This window comes from Globicephala melas, chromosome 13, assembly GCF_963455315.2.
Source record: "Globicephala melas chromosome 13, mGloMel1.2, whole genome shotgun sequence".
NCBI lineage: Eukaryota > Metazoa > Chordata > Mammalia > Artiodactyla > Delphinidae > Globicephala > Globicephala melas.
The window spans coordinates 6,726,792-6,753,847 of record NC_083326.1 but is presented as its reverse complement, the minus strand read 5'-3'; the positions used below and the strand labels follow the sequence as shown (position 1 = coordinate 6,753,847).

Here is a 27,056-nt window from a genome sequence, read left to right as displayed (position 1 = left end):
CCTGGCCAAAGCTCACTGTGCTAGGACCCCCTGTATAGGAATATATTGGGAATTCCAGTTCCCTAGGCCTGGGTATCAGTGTGCTTTCTCTTCTGGGCCAGTCTCTTTGCCTTCATTCATTCATTCCCTCACACTAACATGTTGGAATGTCCTAGTGCAGTTTTGCTTTAATGAACACAGGCCCCCAGTGGTCGTTACAGTGAAGGTCTTTGCTGACTGAACAGATTTGAGCAGCCATCCTGGTTAGATCCCCTTTAGAACCCACGTGTACTTTTTGGTAAATAGGCACAAGGAGGAGGATCTATTGCTGCGTTTCCAAATCTAGTTTTGGATTTGGTTGTTAGATGAGGAGCTTCTTCTGGTTCTTCCCCTGTCATCTTCTCTCTCAGGTTTGCTTTGAAGGTGAAGTGCGTGGGTCTGTGCTCGGCACTCGCTGCACGGTAACCGTTTGTGACGGCTGGTTACCCATGTAGGATCATCCACACCCGCGTTGTGACTTATTGACAGAAGTTTGGTCTTAACACAACCCCTCCCCCACGCAGCCATGTGCCTTGGGCTGAAAAAACACTGGAACCCACGAGAATTCTAGACTTCTTGTCTTGAGAGATAGAAGCGTCTTTCTGTTTAAGCCGGTTTGAAGCCTCTCGTAGCCAGAGCATCATGACTGATGTACTGTCAGTTGATCATTGCCTCGTATGGTCCACTCTTTCCCACTGGCAGGATCTATCCACTCAGCACTTTCTGAACATACCTTGAGCTTTTCTGCATCCGTGCTGTATCTACCTGGAATATGCTTTCCCTCTCTAAGTTCATTCTTCCAAGACCAAGTTCAAACTTTAGCTTTTTCCATAAACCCTGCCTACTTCAGCCTAAAGAACATCTATTCTCTGTAATCTGAAGCAGTTACTGTAAGCGCTCTCCATCCGTAAGCGCTCTCCATCCGTAAGTGCTGTCCATCCGTAAGCGCTCTCCATCCGTAAGTGCTGTCCATCCGTAAGCGCTGTCCATCCGTAAGCGCTGTCCATCCGTAAGCGCTGTCCATCCGTAAGTGCTGTCCATCTGTAAGTGCTGTCCATCCGTTACTTGGTCTTGGCACTTGCTCATATCTTCCTCTTATGCCTCTGCTCCTGTCATTGGTCTGCACTGTTGTTGGTTTCTTGGGTGGCTGCTTAACTTTTTACGTATTTGCCTCATCTCCTTGACTTATCCAGGAGGACAGAGACCACGCCGAGGGCCTGACACCGTGTTATACATAACAGGCACTTGGTACTTGCTCATTTGAAGAGCAGGGCTGCATGGAGATGAGCAGCCAAGCATTTGAGATTCTGGTATTTCTGTAGAGTTTTGAAGGGCCTGGAACATTCTAACCGAGGGGGGACTGGCTGCCAGGAGAGTCTCAGGGAGGCAGGTGCGGTCTACTAGGGGTGCAGTATTCTTGTACCTCTTCACTTCTGAAACAGGAGTAAGAAGAGGATGATGGAAGAGTGCTGAATTTCCTGCACACTCTTCCATTAGGTAAAATGTATGCATTTCTTCCTGCTTACTCTTTTCTGACCTCGTGTTCTAGCCTTTTATAATATAATCTTTTTTTCAAACATCTTTATTGGTGTATAATTGCTTTACAGTGTTAGTTTCTGCTGCATAACAAAGTGAATCAGTTATACATATACATATCCCCATATCCCCTCCCTCTTGCGCCTCCCTCCCGCTCAAGCCTTTTGTAGTATAGTCTTAAAGTAAGACAGGAAATATTAAAAACTGACAGTGCTGTTAATGACATACTGTGTGGTTTAGGTGAAAGAACACTGGATTGGCAGTCAGGGCTCAGAATTCTTGTTACATTTATGCCATTTCCTTGCTGTGAGGACTTGGGCCAGTGGCTTCATCTCCCTCAACTTTGTCTTCTTACGTGTTAAATGGAGGCAATTGGGTTTTCCTTACTCTACTGTTGAGAGCAAGGATGAAATTAAAATCGTGGTATGAAGGGAACTTTAAAGAGTAAGGAAGGAGTACTAGACCAGTAGGAGGCATTATGATGAGAAAAGTGAGTTGTGATTAGAAAAATGTAATACAAATTGATGGCTAGGAAATAAAGTTGAATTATAAATGAAATAGGTGTCTACAGACGTCCCCAGTTTATTGCCAGGTTAGATTCTGAAGGTTACTTTAAGTACAGTGTCAGTCTGTTCAGGCTGCTATGACAGAGTACCATAGGCAGGGTGGCTCATAAACAACAGAAACTTATTTCTTTCAGTCCTGGAGGCTAGAAGTCCAGGATCGGGGTACCAGCATGCTCAGGTTCTGTTGAGGGCCCCCTTCCAGGTTGCAGATGGCTGTCTTCTCCTTTTATCCTCACATGGCAGAAAGGAGGTGAGAAAACTGTGAGGTGTCTCTTCTAAGGTACTAATCTCATTCATAAGGCTCCATCCTCATGACTTAATTACCTCCCAAAGGCCCTACTTCCTTGTACCATCACCTGGGAGGGTTAGGATTTCAACATATGAATTTGGAGGGGATGTAAATATTCAGCCCGTATCATTCAGCATTTAGGATCTTTCTCACAGAGACAGTGTTCTAAGTGGTGATCCAGTTGAAAAGCAAGCACTGAAAGCCTGTTTAACTCACCCTGTATCCAAAGCAGGTGCTGCTGTGGTACACAGATTGTGCACAGAGCTGTTTCTCTGAGAAAATGCCTTTGAAGACGTCTCCTGTCCCTCTTTCATTGCCTGTCCATCAGAGTCCTGCCTCTAACCTCACTCTTCCTCGTGCTGAGCGTGGGAACTCACTGGACTTTATTTAAAAAAAATGTTTTTTAAACTTTTTATTTTATATTGTATAATTGATTAATAATGTGTTAGTTTCAAGTGTACAGGAAAGTGATTCAGTTATATGTATATCTCTTCTTTTTCAAATTCTTTTCCCACTTAGGTTGTTACATAATATCGAGCAGAGTTCCCTGTGCTATACAGTAGGTCCTTGTTAGTTATTTATCTTAAATATAGTAGTGTGTACATGTCAATCCCAAATTCCCTAACTATCCCTCACCCCCCATCCTTCCCCCTGGTGACCATAAGCTCGTTCTCCAAGTCTGTGAGTCTGCTTCTGTTTTGTAAATAAGTTCATTTGTATCATTTTTTTTTAGATTCCACATAAAAGCCATATCATACCATATTTCTCTTTCTCTGTCTGACTTGCTTCACTTAGTATGATAATCTCTAGGTCCATCCGTGTTGCTGCAGATGGCATTATTTCATTCTTTTTAATGGCTGAGTAATATTCCATTATATATGTACCACACCTTCTTTATCCATTCCTTTGTGGATGGAAACTCACAGGACTTTAGGTGGAAATGGACCTGCTGTTGATTCTGGCCAGGCTTTCCTTAGTGCCCGTGGCTGCCCAAAACACACAGCTTCTCTGCTGCCTTGTCCCTGGAGCAAATCACTGCTTTTCTGTTATTTTTTGGTAGGTTTTTCAATTAGTGATAGTGGGAAAATAGGAATGGAGTAGTAGTCCTCTGCCTATTCAATATGTTAGTTATGACTGCTTTGGTTGTGAGTGACAGAAAACCCTGCTATCGTGACTTGAACCATCATGGGGTTTATTTTCCACCATGTATAACAAGAAGTGTTGAGGTGGGTAGCCCAGGGCTGATGTGGCAGTTCTGCCTGTTTTACTGTTCTGCTCTCTTTACTTATCTTGAGACTTCACCCTCATGTCAGCATGCCTGCATTCCAGGCAGAAAGAAGGTGGAAGGGTGACAAGCAAAAGGTGCCTTTATGATATATATGAAACTTCATTTTGAAACCATTTCAAACTTACAGAAGAGTTACGAGAATAATCGAAGGAATTCCTGTATGCCTTGGGTTTCAGGTTTCACCAGGTGACCCAGTAATGCGTTCTATAGTAAAGTAAAGGGTTCAATCCAGGATTACATGTTATACCTGCTGCTCGTCACTCTGTCAGTGGTTACCTTCAGTCTAGAATGTTTGCTCAGTCTTGCCTTGGCTTCATGTCACTGTTAGAAAGGCCCTCCATTTGGGGTAGGTATTTTGGGCCAGATACTGTGATGACCACTGCAGCCTCTTGGGTGGCACATTTTGTCTGATTTGTCCTGTTTCTGGTGGTGGTAACTTTGATCACTTCTTGAAGAGTGTGTCGGTTGGGTTTCTCCTCCGTGAAGTTACTTTTTTCTCCCTTTTGTAATAAATATTTTGTGAGAAATACTTTGAGATGATACAAATTTCTTTTTCTCGCCTCATTTTCATCTACTAATCTTATCATCTCAGTGTCTCTTAAATTTATTTTTAATATTATGGTTACCACATGATGACTTGTTATTACCCTCATTCCTTCTCCATTTATTTGTTGGCGTCTGTTGTAAGGAAGCGCTTTCTCTTCTCCCCATACATATCCATGTATTCACTTACCTGTATGTGCTTGTGAGCATGTATTTTGTTCAGTGGGTTATAATACGTGATGGTCATTCATTTTGGTGTTTAGATTGTCCCAGATGAGGTCCATGAGTGCTTCTTTAAACTGACTTCTGTGTCCTCTTGACACATTCTCATCACTTTTCACCACAACACGTTCCAGACTCATTTTGTGTGTCTCTGCCCAAGCCCAGAATCAGCCGTTTCTCTAAGGAGGTCTGGTTCTTTTAGTGAAGAGCGGCGCTTAGAAACCAGTTTCTGGGCACTGAGTGGTTGCTCAGGAGTGTTGCTGCCCCCAGGTCCTTTAAGGGGGACAGAGCTAGGAAATGATTGTGTATACACACACAATCCTATATGCACATGTACACTTAGTTTTTTTTTTTAAATTAATTTATTAATTTTTGGCTGCGTTGGGTCTTCGTTGCTGCGTGCAGGCTTTCTCTAGTTGTGGCGAGCGGGGGCTACTCTTCGTTGCGGTGCGCTGGCTTCTCAGTGCGGTGGCTTCTCTTGTTGTGGAGCACGGGCTCTAGGTGCACAGACTTTAGTAATTGTGGCACGTGGGCTCAGTAGTTGTGGCTCACGGGCTCTAGAGTGCAGGCTCAGTAGTTGTGGCTCACGGGCTCTAGAGCGCAGGGTCAGTAGTTGTGGCACACGGGGTTAGTTGCTCTGCGGCATGTGGGATCTTCCCGGATCAGGGCTTGAGCCCGTGTCCCCTGCATTGGCAGGTGGGTTCTTAACCACTGCACCACCAGGGAAGTCCCAAGGGTTTTAACATAAATAGAAGTCCACACCAATACCTTCAAATCCAGGCCAGCCTTGCTTTCCATATTTGTACTCCCTTTCTCTGGGGACTTTGCTTCCAGAGTCTCAACCCTGGGCCGAGCCTGGCTGGAGGGCCCCCCACTCACTTGTATCTGGGCTCTGACTGCAGATCTCTGCTTGGGCCTCACCCCTTCCCTCTAGGCTACCTGCTCGTTCAGGCCTCCTGGCTTAACAAAAAATCTTTACTTTGAGATGACTGTAGATTCACGTGCAATTGTAACGGATAATGCAGAGTGATCCTCTGTAGCCTTTAGTCAGTTTCCCCCATTGGCAGTGTCTGGCAGAACTATAGTACAGTGTCACAACCAGTATTTTGTCATCGATACAGTCAAGATACAGGACATTTCCATCACCACAGGGATCCCCTCCTATTTTTTTTTTTTTACAGCCACACCCGTCTCCACCTGCCCCCACCCCCTTTTTAACCTCTGACAACAACTAACCGGCTCTCCATTTATAATTTTGTCAGAATATTATGTGTGGAATCATACAGTGTGTGACCTTTTGGAATTGGCTTTTTCTCTCAGCATAATTCTCTGGAGATGTATTTATGCTGAGTGTATTGATAATTCATTCCCTTTTTATTACTGAGTATTATTCCATGGTAAGAATGTACCACAGTTGAACTGTTCACCCACCGAAGGGTATCTGGGTTGTTTCCAGCTAATGGCTATCACAATAAAGCTGCTATAAATACTGGTGTACAGGTTTTTGTGTGTGTGAAGGTAGGTTTCCATTTCTGAGAAATGCTCAGAAGTATGGTTGCTGGGTTCCACGGTTGTGCATGTCGAGCTTTTAAGGAACTGCCAGACGGTGTGAATGAGCCCGTTTCTCCACATTGTCAGTATTTCAGGTTACTTTTTTAAAATAAACTTTTATTTTAGAACCATTTTAGATTTACAGAAAAACTGTGATACTAGAGTTCGTTTGTACCCTATCCCTGGTTTCCTCTGTTAACATCTTATGTTAGTATGCTACATTTGTTACCATTAATAAACCAATATTAAAACATTGAAGTCTATACTTTATTCATATTCCCTTAGTTTTTACCTAGTGTCCAGGCTGGTCCTGGTGTATCTGAGGAGCAGGGGGGTGGGGAAGCCCCAGCTTATTGCAGAGACTGCTGGGGAAGGGGAATTGGGGGAGGGGCCCCTAAGGGGGGCAGCTGGCCCTTCCAACCTGAGAGACAAAGGAGATGTAGGGATATTCATGGAAGAGATAGACTGTCTTCTAAAATGCCAGGTGTCAGGAGTGTCCTTCTTTCCCGAGTCTTCTGGAGCTGCAGGCCTCTAAAAGGACCTCAATAAATCACCTTGTCACCAGATTTCCCACTCTACTTCCTTAGCTGTTGAACAGGTTTGACGTGTAAGGATGAAGGCCCTTGGTGTGTTCTGGAAGTTTGAGGAGAGGAAGGCAAATGGAGAGGTCCTGCCTTCCATGCTTTTAGAGATAGTAATGAAACCAAGAGGATCATTCTTAGCTGGGCTGGTGCCTTAGGGGGTTAGCACTTTAATGAGCAATTTATCAATGCAGTGCTGAATAATTTAGAATTAACAAAAAGCCAGCCGAGGCCCCATGTGGTCCTTCATATAAGTACAATCTAAATACAATAGAACCTTGCTTTATGTGAAATTTTACAACTTTCGCTAATGGTTTATTTCTGAATTATTAGTTTAACCTAGACTGTAAGCCCCCAGGGCAGCAGTGGCCTTTATACATAGGTTTTTTTTTTACAAATGATAAAGTGGTTTTGCCTCACAAATGGGGCCAGATGGCAGATGGGCTTGGCTTTATTTATTTTGGAGACTTGAACATTCAAGTTATATATATTGCTTTAAAAAATCGAAAGGAGCCCTAGGCATAGGAGATTGTCTCTTGATTATGGGTCATTGCCTGTCTCAGCTGGGGAAGCAGGGGGAAAGAGGGCTTCTTGGAGGGCATTGGATCTCCAATGAAATCTTAAAGAGCCAGTAGGATTTGGACCAGAGGACAACAGAGGAAAAGCATTTCCATGACCTTTCATGGGGTAATCCACTTCTGATTTGCTATTTGCCTCCAAAGACTTATTTCTCATGTGCTATAGATCAAGCCTCTAGAGGTTGGGACAGTTGACAATCTCTAGATTAAAGAGGGAGGTTGAATAGTATGGAACACAATGTGGAACTGAGGGAGGATGAATGAAACGGATGCCAGGGGTCCTTACACCCATCACATCAGTAGCTCAAGGCTTCTTGTTTCAGAGGTCAGTACTACAAAGTCTCATACCTTAAAAAAAAAAAAATCGTCCTCAGTATTTGGAGACATGTGATACAAACACACTGCAGGAGGGCACAGTAGTGGCCTTTGAACTTTCAAATTGTGAGTGCATACAGGGCAGCGAAAGCAGAGGGAACCTTGTGCAATACACAGAAAGAATTTTCCTAAGAAAATATAGTAAATTCTTTGGTCTTTGTTCAAACGTACCCACTGGGGCGTGCTTGCCAGGGTAGCAGTCACTAAAAATGTGCTTAGGGGATTTAGTTAACTTGTGTAGGTCTTTAATATCCTTTCCAGGGAGTTCTTCCTTTCAAACTTTCTTGGCTTCTTTTCTATTCACTTAAAAGGTTGGAACCATTGATTTAGTATGCGTTCAAGATTGGCAGTTCTTTCCAAATGAAATAAAACTTGAGATCCAAGACTGTGATTTTCAAAAAGTGAAATGTTGCATACTTGTACTTGGTTTTGCTAAAGATGGGAATGCAGTAGGTTACACCTGGGGGGAAAGCTCCAGTGTCCCCCTTTAGCCATACATTGAGTCCCTATCAGTGGTGTTTTCATGAGACATTTAACTCAATCTAATCTCCTGATGAGGAATGTTATGCAATCAAAATCCTGAACTAATAAGAGGTTTCTCTTGGTAGGGGTGGGAAGTGGGAGTAAGGAGGGAAATTGTACTTCATATTTTATGTACAAAGCAGTTAAATTTTATTTATTTGCAATGAGCTTGTAATTCTTAACTTGGTACACTCTAATCTATTAGAACTTTAACTTCTGTTTAAACATCAGGTTAAAAAAATTTAACAGATGTGCTTATACCTGTCTTCTGTGGCTTAACTGAAAACTAAGCATGGCCATTTCATAAAATAATTTGGGCTTCTGTGACCAACATTGCCCATTAGGTGAACCCGCCTGGGGGATCACTCATAAAATGTGTGGCCAGTAAGTCCTGGGGCCAGTGTGTGTTCTGGGGGAGATGCGAATGGCATGCTACCTGATACCTGGCAAAAGGTAATGACTCCTCTGGTAGCTGATAAGAGGACAGCGACAAGTTGTGGTCAGAGTTTAACCATCACTTTGGGAGAAAATGTTTGCTTGTGGATGAACCATCCAAACCTTGGGGTGCAGGAGAGCCATGTGCTAGCCTTGCAGCTTGAGGGAACCGTCTACCGCCTTCCATCAGCTGTCTCCTTACTCTGAGTGGGCAGACCCCTGGGAGAAGGAGAATCTGGCTGGCGCTGATTTTCCAGTTATGTTAAATGTTGATCAGTGGCATTCTGGTAGATGTGTGTCTCCTGAGTTGGTTACCAGTTAGCCTCCCTGTTGCGTAAACCTGCAGCCATCCCCTCTGGGGGTCCCTGTGCAAGGTGAGGGTCATGCCTGGCACACCAGAGATACTTCAGAACTCTGCCAGGTACCTGATGAGCCGCAGCCTGCTCCCGCCCCGCTACCCGCCCAATAGAAGGGTTGGGGGGACCTCCAGGGAGCAAAATACGGCTTGTGATACAACAGCGCTGAGTTGACACCTGGTCTTAACGTTTCTTAACCCGGCTTTGGCTCCAACCGGAAGGTACATTTTGTATTTGTCCCTCTTGATAGAAACTAAATTTAAAAAAAAAGAAGCTAAATTTAAAAAAATCATCACAATTTGAAAATCTTGTTAATTTTATTAAACAGATCTAATTCCACAGGGAGCATTGAGTTACAGACATTCTGTATAATGTACATAGATACCTTATCGAGGGGACCTTTCCCTTAAATGAAAGTCCTGTTAAATGGGGCAGGGAGTGCTCAGTCGTCAGTTAAGCTACCTGTCTTCCTCAGGGGATATACCAGTTGCAGGTGGGATGTGTTGGCAGCCATGCCACTAGTGCCATTGGCCCGGCTGGGGCGTTACTGCTTGAAGAGATGACCACCCATAATAAGGTGCAGACCTTAGAAGGCACATTTGAGGTCTGAATAGAGGGTGAAAGTGAGACCTAAGTAACTAACTCATAAAGATCACTAGAATACAAGTAGTAATGCAAAAGGTACTCTGCTTAGGAATGGTGGATCCCCTGACAGCCAGCTTCTGTGGTCCAAGTCCTGCATGAGGATCTATTGGCCTTTTCATCTAAAACCTAAAAGCATCACTAAAAACCATCTTGTGGTTTCAGGCAGAAGAGAGACACTTAGTTTCCTTGAATGTTTCTTTGCCTGGAATGTTACACCTGAAATAGTGTGAACTATTTTGTGATGCTGTTTGTGTTACAAATAGTAGGTTCTGTTCCTGCCCACATGGCTATCATATGAAGTTTATAGAATTCAGCTCTGGAAGGGACGTTAGAGGCCATCTGATCTGTGTTTTGGGATCTCAGAGCACATCTGAGTTTGCATCACGCTCACGTCTCCTCTCTCCTCTTGTCCCTGATATAAGCAGAGTAGCCACCTAGAGTCTAGGCCAGCTCCGTGGGTTACTTGTTCTTCCTGCTGCGGCCTGAACAGTCCTGGTTTGTGAGAGGTGCCTGGTCTCTGCTGAATGGAGTGCTTTTTAGAAGGAGATGCTGACCGGACCTGGGACTCTGTTTTTTTGTTAGGAAAGGTGCTCACAATCCTATCAGAAATGCAGTGCAGAGAGTTTCCCAAGGTATCAGGCACCTCGGCTGCTGGTGGGGGACTAAAGATAATGAAATAAGATAGGAGGGGAAACTAAGATCATGTGCCCCAGGAGAGTCATCTAGACGTGCTGCCAGGGCATCGCCTCCTCCCTTGACGTGATGGGTTGAGAAAGTAGAATGGCCTTGCAAATGAAGTGTGCAGAGCTGGGCCGACGTTGGACAATGCTGGGGAGGGAAAAACCAGAACACGCATGGGGCCCCTGCTTGCCAATCTCCTGGGAGAGTGGCGGGCACACAGGGGAAAGACATCTCTCTGAGTGAGTGGGGGCCAACCTCGTTAACCCCTCACTCTAGTTCTACATCAGGGTGGATTAATTCTTATGCGTGACTTTTCCTCTTTTTGGAGAGTAAACAGGTGGGATGGGGAGAAAGGAGTAAATATAAGCAGGCTTGGCTGGGCTTCTCGTTCACTGGAGGTCTCACTACATGAGGTCTTAGATTATCTTGGGTCTTGGAAAGCTGACACCCTTGGTAGCAATCTGTTTCAGAGGATCTGCTGATTGCACTGCGTTCCACGCACTGTGTTCCATGAAGTCATTTTTGTTATTACTTACAGTTGCGTGAACACTGACCAAAAAAACCATTGAAATGTAAAACGTGGTTGCCTTGAGCAGTTTGTAAAAGGGGATCTCTGCCAAGGGCCCTTTGCTTTGCCTGTGGATGTTGCTGTACCCGGAAATGTGAGGGGGAGAAGCTGCCCTGGTGGAGTGGGATCAGCTGTGAGAGGTTTGCACAGCCAGGAGACGCATCTTCCAGTCACCTGGGTGGTGCGCTGCTGACCTCTGGGTTGCAGACGATGCTGCCTCTGAAAGGCTGGCACAGTGCAGGGTCCGTGGACCCTCTGTGGTCTGATCTGACGTCCTCCAGCATCAGCCCATGAAGGGGATGTACTTCAGGGGTTGATGTGATGTGGTTGAGGGCTTCTAGAATATGCCACAGATTTCCTGACGGTCTGGGGTTTGCCTTCTCTCATGGGTTCCTCGGGGCTGCGGCTGAGCAGTGTTGGCAGTCGTAACTAAATTTGCTCTTTACAGGCAAGGCGTCCTCTGTGGAAAGGCTGTCCTCACTAGGAGATTGCGTGGGCTTTCCAGATTGTTTAACAGCATATTAGACATTCTTCTGCTGTCCTTAACGTGCAGCGTCAAAATTGGGCACAGGGATTCCTACCCTGAGTGGTGGTGACATTCAGCAATATGCTAGCGTTTGGCAGGAACTTGCTTGGGATGGGGCGGTGAGGGGTGGTTCCGAAGGTTGTTTTACTCTTGCAGTTGCTGTCGAAGAATGTTAAGTGCAGAAGTGTTAGAACCTGATTCAAAGAGAGTTTGGGCCAGGCAGAACAGTTTCAGAAAGGGCCCTTGCCTGCAAGATGGAAACACAGAATTTGAAAATGTGTGAAGCCTCCTTGCCAGGGGCGACCTCTCGGGAAGCACGGCAGCTGGAAAGGTGGCCATCTGCCTGGCCTGCAGGCTACCTTGTATGTGGTCATTTCCATAAACCAAAAAAAAAAAAAAAAAAAAAGAAGATGCCAAACCAGTTTAGCAAAAATCTGGTGGCCCTGCCCTTGGCTAGTTTCCTCAGCCTCCCAGCTTCCTCAAGTGGGCATCTTCTAATTCTGAACAGAACAAAACAACAAAACACTTCATGTTCTGTTTTTCCTTTAGAAACTTTCACCTCCGCCTCTGGTTTGGCAGCTGGGAGGGGGCTCCCGTCCCCAGAGCCGTGTCTGACAGTGTTCAGGACCTGGAGTTCTTGGCCTTTGCGTCCTGGTTGCCCCACGGCGGGGACTCTGTCCAGAGCTTGATTGTCCCCATGGATGCTTTCTGGGGTCACTGATGTCTCTACGTCAGGGGCTGAGGGAAGCTGAGGCGTCAGGGCTGCACATGTGTTCCACAGTCTGATTTTTTGAGGGAGAGGTGGGATATGATAGGAGCAGTGACTCTTGGGCTCCCGGAAACCAGGTCTTATTACCATCCCCTTCCTCTAAATCCCTTCCGTGTCTGTGGTCTAGTCACACAATTGAGTGTGTGGGCGTGTGCTCTTGGCGGGGGTGAGAGGAAAGAGGGTTCTTCGTTTAATGTGAGATAATCTTTCTTCTCAGCCAGATTGGGAGCTCCACAAGGGGGCAACCGTGACTTTAGTGCTTTGTGCCGGACCCCCAGATGCTGAGTCCTGTACTGTAAGAGGGACACGGACAAAGTGAAGCATATCTTGAGCAGAAAGGCCAGGGCAGTGAGGGGGGCAGGAAACCAAACGATGTGAGAAATGATTGAAATGTTTCAGGGCTGCTTCTAGAGAATGAGTTCAGAATGGGCTGCTGTTGGTAGTTGGGTGTGGGCACTGGGTGTGAACACTGTCTCCACATGTTCTGAGCTTAGTGTGGGACTGAGTGCAGTGGGGAGGGACGGGGAGAGTTGATGTAATTGAGGATTTACTCTGTGCCAGCCTTTAAGATGTCATTTCCTCTCCCTGAGGTCACAGCTGTGACTAGTGGGTGAAAGTCTCAGGGAGAGAGATTCCAGCCCAGTCTAAGACACGACTCTCAGAAGACTGGAATGGTCTACCAACCACTCCCTTGGGAGTGCTCACACGGGAGCTGGCTGGCCTTCCATGGGGAGTGCACCCGCTCCATGGCTTGTCCACAGGATGTATTCAGTTAGGACCATTCTTTCCTGAGATAGTCCTTACTTTTGGGGGATTAAAATGTCTATCCTTTTGGAGGATGTTGCCGACGGTCTCTGAAGTTAAGTAAATATCAACTGGTCCATAGATTCTCCTTTAGAGATTATGGCTGCCTCCTAAGCCCTGTGTGTAAGACCCCTTTCAACACTGAGGTCCTATGGCTGTGGCCTCTGTAAAGGTGACTCTTAGAGAGCCTGGTGTAAATGGCTGCTAAACGTTAAAAAAAAAAGAGCTGTTCATATAAAATAGAATTGCCAGGAGAGCAGTTATCCTGGATTGAGCCCAAGTTAGGGATGTAGGTGCACACCTGGCAGACCCTACTGTCGCTTCTGCTTCTGTCTTTACATTGGATATTCTTTTTCTTTTCTTGGCATACCTCATTTTATTGTACTTCATAACTTCATAGTGTTACATTTGTTTTGTGTTGTTTTTGAATTTTTGAATTTTATTTTTTTATACAGCAGGTTCTTATTAGTCATCCATTTTATACATATGAGTGTATACATGTCAGTCCCAATCTCCCAATTCATCACACCACCACCACCCGTCCCCTGCCACTTTCCCCCCTTGGTGTCCACACATTTGTTCTCTGCATCTGTGTCTCAATTTCTGCCCTGCAAACCGGTTCATCTGTACCATTTTTCTAGGTTCTACATATATGCGTTAATATACGGAATTTGTTTTTCTTTTTCTGACTTACTTCACTCTGTATGACAGTCTCTAGATCCACGCACGTCTCTACAAATGACCCAATTTCGTTCCTTTTTATGGCTGAGTAAGATTTCATTGTATATATATACCACATCTTCTTTATCCATTCATCTGTCGACGGGCATTTAGGTTGCTTCCGTGACTTGGCTATTGTAAATAGTGCTGCAATGAACATTGGGGTGCATGTGTCTTTTTGAATTATGGTTTTCTCTGGGTATATGCCCAGTATCATATTGGCTTCTTTCACATAGCGATAGGTATTTAAGCTTCCTCCATGTCTTTTCAAGACTTGAGAGCTCATTTCTTTTTGGTGTTAATATTCCACTGTCTGGAGTTTATCCACTCACTCTCTTAAGGATATCTTGGTTGCTCCCAAGCTTTGGTAATTATGAAAGCTGCTACGCACATTCATGTGCAGGTTTTCACGTGGACATAAGTTTTCCACTCATTTAGGTAAATACCAAGGAGCACGGCTGCTGAATCCTATGGCAAGAGTATGTTTAGGTTTTGTAAAAAAACAGCCAAATACTTAACGTCATTTTCGTCTACCGAACAAGTACATAAAATTCACCGTTTTGCAACGTTAAGGCCCACATCTCACAGTAAAGGTTATGCCTTTAGCTTTACTTACCTAGGTATAAAATGCCCCAATACATTCTAGGAAAGAGTTTCCACACTGTGTCTCAGTATACAGCATTTCCATTTTGATGACAGAGCCAAAGGCTAGGAGTCTACCTTGACGTCTCTTCCCATCACCTCTCCCGTCCCAGCCACTGCCAAGTTCCATCACTTGTACTCAAGTCCAAGTCAGTGCTGTCTTTCACCTAAGCCACAACGACCCCCTTGTAACTGATCTCTCCACCTCAACTCCTGCCCCCCAACCACTCGCCACAATGTAGCCAGAATGAGTAATTAAATCTATATTGAATCGTGCCACGCCCCTCTTTAAAAAACGAACAATTGATTCCCTTTGAATATAGGATAAGATCCAAATTTCTTACCTCACCAAAAGGCCCTAAGAGACCCTATTTAGGCCTATTTCCCTATCTTCATATCAAGCCCCCTCTACTGTTATTTACAGCATTCCTGCCCCTTTGACCTTTCCTACAGTTCTTTCAACATTACAAGCTCTTCCCTACCTTGGGCCTCTGCACTAGCTTTTCCCTCTGCTTGAAACAGACTTTTCTCCCTGACTCCAGCTGAGCTCCTTTCCCTCAGGAGCTTCTTCGCATCTCTTCTTTCTAAACGAGGCCACCCGCTCAGGTCTGAAATAGGTACTCCTGTTGTTCTTGCATCATCCTCTTCTGTTTCACTTATGCCACCCATCAAATTGATCATCTCACATTTATCTGTGTACCGACTTAGTGTTTGCCCCGCCCACTAGACCCAAAGCTATGAGGGCAGAAACCGTGTCTGTTTTGTTTACAAGTGCATACCCGGTGCCTGGTGCAGGGTAAGCACTTAAATGATGGTTGAGTTAAAGAACTGATTGAACAAATAGGAGCTTGGTTTTTTGGTTTTTTAATTCTCAATCAGAATTCACTAAAACTCTACGGAAAAACTTCGGAGATTTTACTCTGTATAACAAAAGAAGTTCCCACAACTAAATGCTGGTATTCTCATAGGTGGAAATGAAGGGTAGCAGAAGCATATCTAATGTGGAAGGGTGCACACAAAGCCATTTCCCTGAGAACATGAGTTCTAGGGACCAGGGACCAGGAGGGAAGGGACCAGAAAGTAGTGAGTTCAAAGTCATCAATAAGCGAGTTATATTAGTTTGATACGATAAGGTCTTCTTGGACCCATGTGTCTAATGCAGAAACAGCCTCTGGCATATCAGATACACAGGTATTTATGGCACAAAAAAGGTAGGGAAAAGAAAGATCACTGAGTCTCCCATTGGCTCACAGGTGGATACTGCCAGGAACCTCTAGACCCTCAAGCAAATTTGCCCTTTCCGACACCAACACCTCAACTGGGCAGGTGAGCCTCTACTCCCTGCTCTTACATATTTAGACTTTCCACCTCCTTTTCTATCTTCTTGGCAAAGCCATTTCTGACCCTTAGGAACCAGAATTACGCCTTTCCCTTGTGTGAAGTTCTTACTACATGTACTGTTCATGCAGTTTACAATTTAATCATCAATTACCTTTGTAAATGGACAGGCTCCTATAATAGGGAATGTACCTGGGGAGACCCCTCAATATCACCTGGTCCAAAGTCCTCATTTTGAAGGGAAAATCCCAAGGGCGCATGGAGATGACAGATTTAGCCAAGGTCAGAGTCCAGGGTTGAGAGCACTAAAATGGGAATGTCAGTTGCCCAGCTCCCAATCTAAGCCTGCCTGGTCACTGTCTCCCCAAGGAATCAGTGTGCTCTGAGGAGGGAGCTATGTTATAACCTCTTGGCGTGTGGAGAAGCTTGCCGAATATCTGATGCCTAGCTAAAAATGTTAATGTGTATGGATCACCACGAAGCTCAGATTACACGTAAACGTGCACCACTGGGTCTGCTCTTATCCTCACCATTACTCGGCGTTTCCAGAGAAGAGCTGGCTGCACAAAGCACTGTCATTCTACAGCTCCTCTCATGCGTGAAGACTAACAACCACAAGAGACAAAGAGAAAGTTTAAACTCATTACCCTGGGTAGACTCTCAAGGAAGTAAGATGGGTTTGTCTAGAGCTGTCATTCACTGCTGAAACTAAACAGACCCTAGTTGAGATACAGTCAGCCTCAGAGTTAGGTGAACCAAACCCACAGCTAAGCACAGGCAGAGCTCCTCTGACCTTCGGAAAGACCTAAGAAATCAGGCACAGGTTTTGGTGCGACATATATTCCTCCCTCCCTGTGTTGTCAAAAAAAAAGAAAAAAAGATGCCTTCCTCCACCTTCTGACTCGGATATGTAATGATTTCAGTCCTTGCAGAAAACTTTTCATACATTCCAACCAGCTGGCATTTTCAAAGTGCTTCCACATGCTTATTCTCCTCCTTGACCCCCATAACCATTTTCCAAGGCTGGGCCTAAACTTGGAATCCAGGAAACCTCAAGCAGAGAGAGGTTAAGTGCCATCCAAAGTCACCCAGCTCAACAGCAGCAGAGCCCAGGCTTCCAGCTCCCGGTTGCTCTCAGAGCGCAGCGCATGGTCACATCATCTGGCTTCTCACAGAAGGAACGAAATTGGGTCATCTGTAGAGATGTGGATGGACCTAGAGACTGTCATACTGAGTGAAGTAAGTCAGAAAGAGAAAAACGAATATCGTATATTAACGCATACATGTGGAATCTCGAAAAACGGTACAGATGAACCGGTTTGCAGGGCAGAAATAGAGACACAGATGTGGAGAACAAATGTATGGACACCAAGGGGGGAAAACCGCGGTGGGGTGGGGATGGTGGTGTGCTGAATTGGGAGATTGGGATTGACATGTATACACTGATGTGTATAAAATTGATGACTAATAAGAACCTGCTGTATTAAAAAAACAACAACAAAAAGCCAATATGAAGAGGCTTCATGTTGTGTGATTCCAACTGTAAGCCATTCTGGAAATGCAAAATTATGGAGACAGTGAAAATATCAGTGGTTGCAAGAGGTTAGTAGGAAGGGAAGGATGGTTAGGGCAGTGAAACTACTCTGTATGATACTGTCATGGTGGACACATGTCATTATACATTTGTCAAAACCCATGAAACATAAAACACTGAGAGTGAAACCTAAACTCTGGTCTTTGAGTGATGTTAACAGCTGATGAGCCTGCATTGACATGCGATGTACCGCTCTTGAGACGGTGTCGATCATGGGGAGGCTGTGCGTGTGTGGAGGCAGGAGGCACATGGGAACTCGCTGTACTTTCTGCTCAATTTTGTTGTGAATCTAGAGCTGCTCTAAAATTGAAGTCTACTTAAGGCGGCGGAAGGCATAGGAGATTGTGGTGCTTGTGTACTGATGGTAGATGTCTCCTAAAAGTTGATTTTAAATATGAAATATATCTTCTTTTAATCCATGTTAAATAGTTCTGGAAGCCCAGTGGACTGGCTCTGGGTAGTTGAGTGCTGGTTAATTTGGCTTTGAATTGGAACAGTCTGAAGGCTCTGTTGAGGCTGTGGTCCCAGAAAGGCATGGGACCTCACTGGAACCTCTCTCTTTGTGCATGACCACAGCAGGTGCCATTTTATTCATTTACTTCCTCTTCTAGTTCCTGCTCTTGGCCTGTTAGTATGAAAGGACTTGAAGTTAACTTTTAAAAACACATTAGGGGCTTCCCTGGTGGCGCGGTGGTTGGGAATCCACCTGGCAATGCAGGGGACACGGGTTTGAGCCCTGGCCCGAGAAGATCCCACATGCTGCGGAGCAACTAAACCCATGTGCCACAACTACTGAGACTGTGCTCTGGAGCCCGCAAGCCACAACTACTGAAGCCTGCGTGCCTACAGCCCGTGCTCTGCAACAAGAGAAGCCACCACAATGAGAAGCCTGCGCACCGCAACGAAGAGTAGCCGCTGCTCGCGCAGCTAGAGAAAGCCCATGCGCAGCAACGTAGACCCAACGTAGCCCAAAACAAAACAAGACAAAACAAACCCACCATTTAAACTTACCTTGAAGTCATCTCTGACACTGCGATCCTTCCTATTTCATAAAGCATTTTTAGATCTATTTGTCTCGGTTTCTGAGATTCCGTTTAGTGCTCAGAAATTCTACCTCTCATAAACTAGTCAGAGAGGAGGTCACTTTTCTGATTGGTAAAAAGACAGTTGCCAAGTCTTATGTAAACACACTTAGCTTTTTCCTCTTCCTTTTTGCACCTGCTCTGATAGAAGAAATAGGATGAAACAACTCACTGCGTGTATTGGGAGAGCCAGGCAAAGCAACTTAATGACTCTTCTCTGAATAATTTGGGAGCATCAGGACTCTTTCATTAGAATGTAAATAAACTGCTGGAAGGTGGTTAGAAGCAATGGTGAGTGTACAAACATTAGGAAGATTTTAACTCAAAATATTGAGGGTGAGATGAAAAAACTTTTACTCAAGGATTACCAAGATACACATAGCTGGTTGAATACAGGCACTTGTAGTCCTTTTAAATCTTGCCCTAATATGGGTCGTATTTTAAAAGATGATGGTAAGAATACTGGTTAAAGTTATATTAAGCTCTACTAATGAAGAGCTTTGTTTTAGTTAAAGGCTAAATATATTTAGTTAAATTTATACCAGAAGAGATAATTCTTAGCTCACTGTGCATACATGAAATGAAGTCTAGTTGTTTGTGCCACACGATTGCTTCTTACCTGGAGTGATTGCAGCTACTGTTTATGGAGTGTCTCCTCATGTCAGAGACATATACATCGACGCATATAAATTTGGAAAAGTGTTTTTTTCTAACTTTTATTTTTTACATTAGTCTGTGAGTTAAAACCACTAGAAGAAGAGCTGCAATTGGGATTAAGGTCTGTCTGCTCTACAGCAGACCTTTCCAGTCTGTTCTTCTACCTCTTTACTGTGCTACAAGCAAAGTACTTGGAAGACAGACTTGTGAGTGCTGGCCTTATAAACCTAAGTGTACAACTTAATAGCTAGTGTCAGGCAGGGTTGTAGCAGAACCACCTTGGACAGGTGAGAATTTACGCATTCATTCCGGGGCCTCAAACAGCCCTTGCTGTGACTAATTCCAGTCACTCCTACCTCACTGTGGCCTGTCCCAGTTAGAAGTGCTTATTAAACAAGCTAATGGATTATTAATCTGTGCTTTTGCTTGTTAAGCAGTTTGAACTAAATGCCCTCATGGTACTTCCAGATAATAGGTAACAGATGTGAACTCAAACTGATGTTTGTAGACTAGACACAAGGCACCGAGATGGTTGAGGACTCTTCCCAAGGTCTTTGGGCCCCACCTTGACTTTACCACCTGAACTCTGCCTGCTTCTCCCCAACATGCTGGCGGGCTCGGAGTTACCGTTACTAATCAAGGAAGGCATGGGGGAGCGTTAACGGTTCAAAGTTTAAGAACCAAGGGGGCCAAATTTAGCAAACAAGAAGGGGATTCTTGCCCTCAGTGTCATGTGGTCGTGGATTGTCAGACGTTTCTTGTTGACTTTTTGGGTAAGCTTTAAAATTTTTCACACAATCAATATAATTTGGTAAAAATACAAACAACATAGGGATCTCTGGAATAAGAAGTGAAGCCCACGTGCCCATATCCCTCCTTTCTCAGAGGCAACCTCTGTAATTCTCCAGGCACGCACACCTACACACACACACACACACCTACACACACACACACACACACACACACACACGTGTGGAGGTTCTGCATAAATAAGGCAGGCTTTGTGAGGCGACCGCACACCCATGGAGCCCTGGCCCTGAAGGGACCCCCGTGTTCACAGAGCCTAGGGAAGCTGACTGCCCTTGTCGGGGTTCAGCCAGGTCCTTGGCCTCACGGGCATCTTGCTGTACCAGCTGATCATGTGCTTCCTGACGGTGGGAAGGTACGGATGGTGGTGGAGATGTGTTCCAAGGCTGCAGGAGTTGGGAGGCAAGGATAGTGTGGTCTTGTACACAGGCTTTGCTCAAATCCCCACTCACAGGCTGACGTGGTTTTATTTTTTTGTTTTTTATGTTTTTGCGGTACGCGGGCCTCTCACTGTTGCGGCCTCTCCCGTTCCGGAGCACAGGCTCCGGATGCGCAGGCTCAGCGGCCATGGCTCACAGGTCCAGCTGCTCCGCGGCATGTGGGATCTTCCCGGACCAGGGCACGAACCCGTGTCCCCTGCATCGGCAGGCGGACTCTCAACCACTGCGCCACCAGGGAAGCCCTTGTTTTATTTTTATAAGGAAAACAAAGTATTTTTCCCAGGTTGCTGCTATGCTTATCAGTTGCCAGAATATATTCCATCCTTTAGGAGTTTCTAATATTCTGTGTCCTGCGTTATTATTAAGATAACATTTCTCATTGCACACGGGGTCCCTCCTAACTTGAGAGTCACTATTTTGAAGTGAACACTTGGGGCATTATATTTTGGTGCCTTACGTAAGACATCCTTAGTTTTAACCTCCCAAACAATGAACATGACCATACTCTTTTTACTGAAATTAGAGTGTATAAAATGCAAATGTGCCATGTTATCCTTCTGGGTAAGCTGGAATGTTAGGTGATTAATTTGCACCATAGGACGTCGATATTCTTGTGGAAACCTAATCAGAAACTCACAATTACTTTATAGCCCTGACAATGAGACGACTACTTCAAATCTGCATTACCATGCTACTGGTAATAATTTTAGTTTGAGTTCCTGCACTTGTATAAGGGAAATAAACCCTAGTTGCTGCTTGCCTCAGAGTGGAATCCAGAATTCACCAATGTATGAACAAAGGGCATGAGTAACTTTCCAGTGTGACGTTATTTTTGGTTTTTAGTTTTGCAGAATACGTGTTTTTGATGAACACCAACTAGTATACATAGATTTGACACCCACTCTATGTAGGTTTTAAGAACCCCAGTATCAGAACTTAGGAAATGATTATTTTAGCTTTTCTGAGTCGTAAATTCAAGGTATAAATCACAGTAAAACATTTTAGGCAGGTTTCTTTGGTCGTTTGGGCCTGTGGGTGGTGGTGTACAGGGATCACCTGTTCTCATGTGGTTCTTACCTGGGAAAACTTGTGGTGTCAAGACCTGTGGGCAGTCAGTCTTGTGGTGATCGGGGTAACGGATAATGCTTTAAGCTCCTTTCTGGTCTCAGTGCTTAAGGTTCTAGTCAAATCTGAAATAAAAATCACTAAAAAGCTGTCCTTGGAATCATGCTGAAAGCAGTGGCACCTCATTTGCTAGACTATTACCTGTCATCTTTCATCTCTCTCAATGTAGGAGGGATGTCTTTAGTTTCTTAACCCAGACTCATCATCCCTGAATGTTCCGTACAGGTTCCAGTGAGGGAGTACTTTCTCTGTGGGTCAAGCCCTGGGACACCCAGGGAAGCCTCTGAGATTCTGTGAGGCAGCTTATGCTGTATGATTAGGCAGGTGGCTTTAATTAATTGCCTGCCATCTCAGCAGGAAATAAGGGGGCGCTCAACCAGGACACGGGGTCAGCAGGCTGTGCTTTCCACAAGGTCCTGAAAATTGAACTGCTGTATAACGTGTTGGTCTTCAGCTGAAGAACTGCGGTCCAGAGAGAACTTCCTCGTTATGATGACTCAGCTCTCCGGTGTACATAATTCTTCATTCCAATTACCGCTCTCAGCATGCCTCCAGCTTTCTTAGATCAGAGGCCAAGGAGGATTTGAACTGGGTGGGTGTTCCCCTGGGACACGGGCTCTCTGGGGGGGCGGGGGGCGGTTTGTTGCATCCCTGGAGCTGGAAGGTAGGCTGAGGAAGCTGGAACCCAGGAGTTGGTGGGATTCAGAGTGGACCCTTCCCCAAAGAAGTAGCAGATCCCCCAACAATGCCAGGTGACCAGGTCAGAGAGCTGATCTCCCTCACATCCCTTGAAAATTATGTACTCCAGTGGTCCAAAACAGAGATCTCTGATACAGTCCAGTCCTAGCTCTGCCCAGGCTTTTTAACAAATCAGCGTTTCAGAAGGGAAACGAACACATATTAACTCTTACTAGGATCAAGTGTTTTTCCTGTGACACTGAAAATTTTCTTTTATTGGACTTCGCATATGTGTATAATTGTGGCAGGGAAAAAATAATGAACTAAATCAGCAAATACAATATTATAGTTCAAAAAAGGAAAACAGCAATGAATTAACATTTTCAAGTCATATTAATGCCTTTTTACAAAAAGGAAGAGCAACACATTAAGAAACACTTGCAAATGAGTGGACCTATGAGGTTCAGAGTACGATTGCACGTGGAGTGATGGCATTGAGATCGCTCGAGCTAGATCTGACAGCAGAGCCCACCAGTATCCAGGAAGGCCTGATAATAGAATTTTAGGATTCGATCTTGAATCATGATCCTTGGGACTTAGACTCTTCACGAGGGAGCTGAGACCCAGAATGACTGACACCTCTGGGTGAAGTAGGGGAAGAACTGGTGGTGTCCGGTCCACTGTTTACGGGAAGAATTCACGGTGGGTATAGTGTGATGGAAATTCCTTATCCTTGGAATGTCAGACTGGCATGCCAACCCAGTCTGATGTCTTGGCATGTTTCTTTATTGGAGCTGTTTTCACTGTGTGTGGAGGTATGGTGGGTGGGAGGGAGGTGTGTGTGGGGGGTTAGGAAGAACAATAAAGCGAAAGCAAAACGGAACCCTGGAATAAAAAGGAAGCCAAGATGTCTCTGAATCAGATCCAAGGAAAGACTGGAAGCTTGTTTTAGGAGACAGCATCCAAGGCAGGCATCCAGGGGGTCACAGGCAGGCTCCTGAAAGCTGAACTTGAAATTTTAACTTTAAAACCTGGTGCACGTGCTTTCTAATGACTGTGAGCCTTTTAGGGGCACAGTGTATTCATATATGGAGGGCACCTGAAAGCAGAGGTGGGCAGGGGGCTGTAGAGTCGTAGTAGTATAGCTTTATCTCTGGTTATGGGCTGTGGCATTTTTCACACCCATCAGTGCTGGTAACCGTTTCCACCCCTTGTCTGCCCCACAGGATCCTAGGATTTGGCAGCATAGTTATCGAGCTCCTTAGGAGCAGATCCCTAAGTATTTCGTGTTTATGTGTCCGTGTGCCAGATATGCGAGAGAGATGAGGGATGGAGCAGGGCCTTTTCTAAAGAAGCTTCTGATCCTGTGGGGGAGATTAAACCCACAAATATGGGACTGTGTGCCAAGTGCTGTGACAGAGGCCTGCACAGGGTTCTGATGAAAGGTATCTCAATGAATCGAGTCAGGGAAGGCTTCCTGGAGGAGGAGACACTTGATCAGAGACTTAGAGGACATGGTAACTAGGCAGAAAAGGGAAGAGTGTTCTGGGCAGTGGGAAGAGCATGTACAGAAATAAGAAAGCAATGTGCACTCAGGGAAGTGGCAATGGTCCAAAATGTCTGGGGTCTCAGGGATGGGGGGCAAGAAGTGGTAACCAGTGAGGTGGGTGAGGTCGTTGGCACTGGGGTCAGGAAAGGTCTTGTGTGCTACCTAAGATGTCTGGATTTTACCTGAAGCAATGGGGAGCCCTAAATGGAACTTAGAGTCAATTTCATCCCTAGCATATAGGGTCCATGCGCATGGGGACCATGTCTGTTTGGTTGACAGCTGTATCCTCAGGGCCGTGAATGGTGCCTGACACACAGTAGTTGCTCAGTGAACGTCATGAGCTTCGTATAGTAAACAGAGCCGTGTGCCGTGTGGGGGGTTGGAGGCACTGGCAAGGGTGCTCATCAGGAAGTCACTGGAGTAGTTCAGGTGACTCAGGAGGGAGCAGTAGTGGTGATTAGAGGAGAAACCTGCTTTGAGAGCGGTTCCAGGAAGACTTGCAGACTCACTGGGTGGGGCAGGTACAGGGAGAGAATCAAGGATGACTCCCAGGATTCTGACTTGGACACTTAAAGAAGGGAACCCAGTGTGGGGAAGAAGAGGGGCGGGGGAGGATGGTGAGTTGTTCGGGGCAGGTTGGGTCGAGAAGTCTGTGGAACAGCTGGTGGTCCTGACCTTCAGGCCTTTAGACATCCAGTTCTACAGCACAAGAAGGAATTCCAGGCTCGAAATGGGGATTTAGGGTTTCATCAGGGATGAGGTAGGATGGAAACTGTGTCTGTAAGCTGTCACTTCCCTGAGTGTGTAGACGGAGATAAGATGGCGGCCCCCAGTGGAACCCTGTGAAATGTTGATGGAGGGAGGACAAGTAAGTGCGGGGGGCCGAGGGAGGGGAGCAGATCACGCTCTTGTGGAAAAACAAAAGCACGGAATCATATGAAGTAAAAAGTCTGCCCCTTCCCTTTCCCACCTTATACCCTCCCCAGAAGTAGCTACAGAAGACATTTTGTCCTATATCCCTCCAGCTGTTTTCTGTGCCTAAACAAGCCTAAATATGTGTGCTTTTTATTTTTATCCAGATGGATTTGACTTTTATAACATCCCCTTCAGTTCTAAGAATCTATGAGTCATGCAGAAAAACATTTAGAGAGATCCCATAAAAATACAGGTTGAGTCTCATGGCTGAGTTAATTCAGATTTAACAGCCCTTGGTGAAAGTACAGAATTTAAGTGTTATCCAAAGCAGCAACATCTAGATGACTTGGTGGTGTTTGTGCTTCTTCACTGAACACATGTGGACGCAGGGTGTGGGGAGTGTAGCCCTGCACTCCGCTTCACCGCCTGGCTCCTTCCTACCTGCTGTTTGTGTTGTGGTGCACGGTTCACTGAGGTTGCCAGGCGAGCCCGGGCTCCTGGCTGCACTGAACTGAAGCAGGTTCACGCAGGAGGTCTCCAGAGGCAGCGAGGTCACCCGAGGGCAGGCCCCAGGTTTGCTTGTCTCTAGCCATCTGTATCCCCTATAAGAAAAGGGCTTTCCAGAGGAGTCCTTCTTCTTGGCCAATAAGACTATGCCATTCACGGGCCGTGTGACCTTGCGCAGGTGACTTCATCTGTCTGGGCTTTGGTTTTTCCATATCTAAAATGAGAAGCTTGGACCAAGATCTCTAAGATTGTGTCTGGCACAAATATTTCAAGACAGCTGGCCCATCTACCTGCTATAGGTTAGACCGAGTGAAGGTTGAGCATGAAAGTATATTGAAAAAAGACCGCATACCATGTAATTTGCCCTCAGTAAATCATTATTTGAGCTACTGTCTTACATCACCTTTTCTACCTTCTAGGGAAGTGGTATGGTAATTTGTATACCGGGAACGGCTGCTCCTTTAATTTAAAAAGCAAAGAAAAAGTTAAAAAAAAAATGTAAAGAGCCAGGCAGGAAGTGTTCTGAAGTGTGTCGGTTTTTGGTAAATGGTTTCTTCCATCAATGTCACAGGCACCAGTGAAGGCCAATGGTGTAACAAGTCTGAAGGTTTAATTAGAACGGCTTTTGAGTTTTTAAAACACCACCATAGTGGAAAACCATTCATTTTTTCCCCCCCTGATATGCCTTAGTATCCTTCAAATGACATTTTTTCTTTGTTTGCAGAAATCTTTTTTTCTGGGACTTCCACTGTTAAGTTAAATTCCAACCTCTTATGACTTTGGTTAAGGCTGGTTGGATAATCTTTTTAGAGATTTTGTTGTTGTTAGAATACAGTTTTTAAACAAATGGAAAAATACACTTTTTATGACAAATGAAATACATTTCGAAAGCTCTTTCCATCAACATTTTTAATTTAAAGACCTCACTTTTGGGGATGATCCTAGGGGATTGCTGCTCTTAAAACCTTTAAAGACACCTGAAAGTAGGTCACTTTGTAGTCATTCTAAGATTTGCATCCTGGCGGGAGCTTCAACTTCCCTCTGTGCTGAGAAAGACGTGAAAATTCCGCAGAAACTTTCTCCTGCGGGAGGTACTTAATTGCGACCTCTCCTGGAGTTCCCTATTTTAAGGTAACTAATAGATCTGTTGAAAGTAAGTATCAAGCCCTGATGTGTCCTCGACACTGAGGGATTTGAGGGCCTGTGGGTTTGGGTCCTGCTGCCGGAATCTTTACTGGCACTTGGACTCAACCAGCCCGTGCATGTTGTCCTCTGAAGGCCTGGCGGATGTGTGTGGGGTGTGTTTGGATGAACCGTGTGCATCTCTTAGGTCCTTTCTAGGTGTGGCAAAGAGCTGTAAGAATGTATAATCCACGTGCTTCTTCTTGTAGACCCTTGCTGGTTATCTAACCTAGTGTTTCACTGGGTTGGGATACCAGCATCTCCCTTCGTCCTAGGCCGTGCTCATGTGTCACTGAGGAATCCATTTCTCTTCCCCTCAGTTCTCTTGAGTGTTGTTTCCAGGTTTATTTGCTACCGTTCTGCACGTATGTAGCTCATGCAGAGCATCTTCCAGAAACCTCTGCCGTATTTTCCATTCAAGTCCCGTTTCTGGATGGGAGAGTGAAACGTGAATGAATGTCATAAAGGCCCACATTCCCATCACAGCTGTGCCTCTTGTCAGCTTCCGTTTGGGTGAGAGGGTGATAATATTGTCTGACTGGAGGATAGTTTCCTAAATGCCTACTGTGTGCTCAGCCCCAAGTCAGACTCTTGTGGGAGCAGCGACAGGGCAGAAGGTGCTGAGCAGATCGCCTGAGGGCTCTGGGCGCATGCGTAGCAAACAGTAGGCCAGGGCTGCACACTGTCTTTCCTCTTTGCACATTATGTTTTGACTTTACCTTTTGTCCTTCCCGTGGCACCTTTCAGAAAAGGCCCTTGCTGTTTGTGCTTTTAGATACCCTCCAAGGAGACCTTCAGGGATTTTCTGGACCTGGTGCTAACGTTTCAGAATTTTTTCATTCTTATTCCTAGCCTTCATGTATCCAGATGAATACTGATGTAACTAGTCATGTAGAATCCTTACCCCCAAATGGGTCAACCGCTCCAACTCCCCTTCCTGGGGCTGCTGTCAGCCAGGTACTGTAGA

The 27,056-nt window shown here is 45.3% G+C and overlaps 1 protein-coding gene across 2 annotated transcripts in view; it reads left to right on the top strand.

Moving 5' to 3' along the window:
• Positions 1-27,056, top strand: part of MYO5B (myosin VB) — a 388,804-nt gene that overhangs the window by 20,762 nt on the left and 340,986 nt on the right. The window lies entirely within an intron of this gene.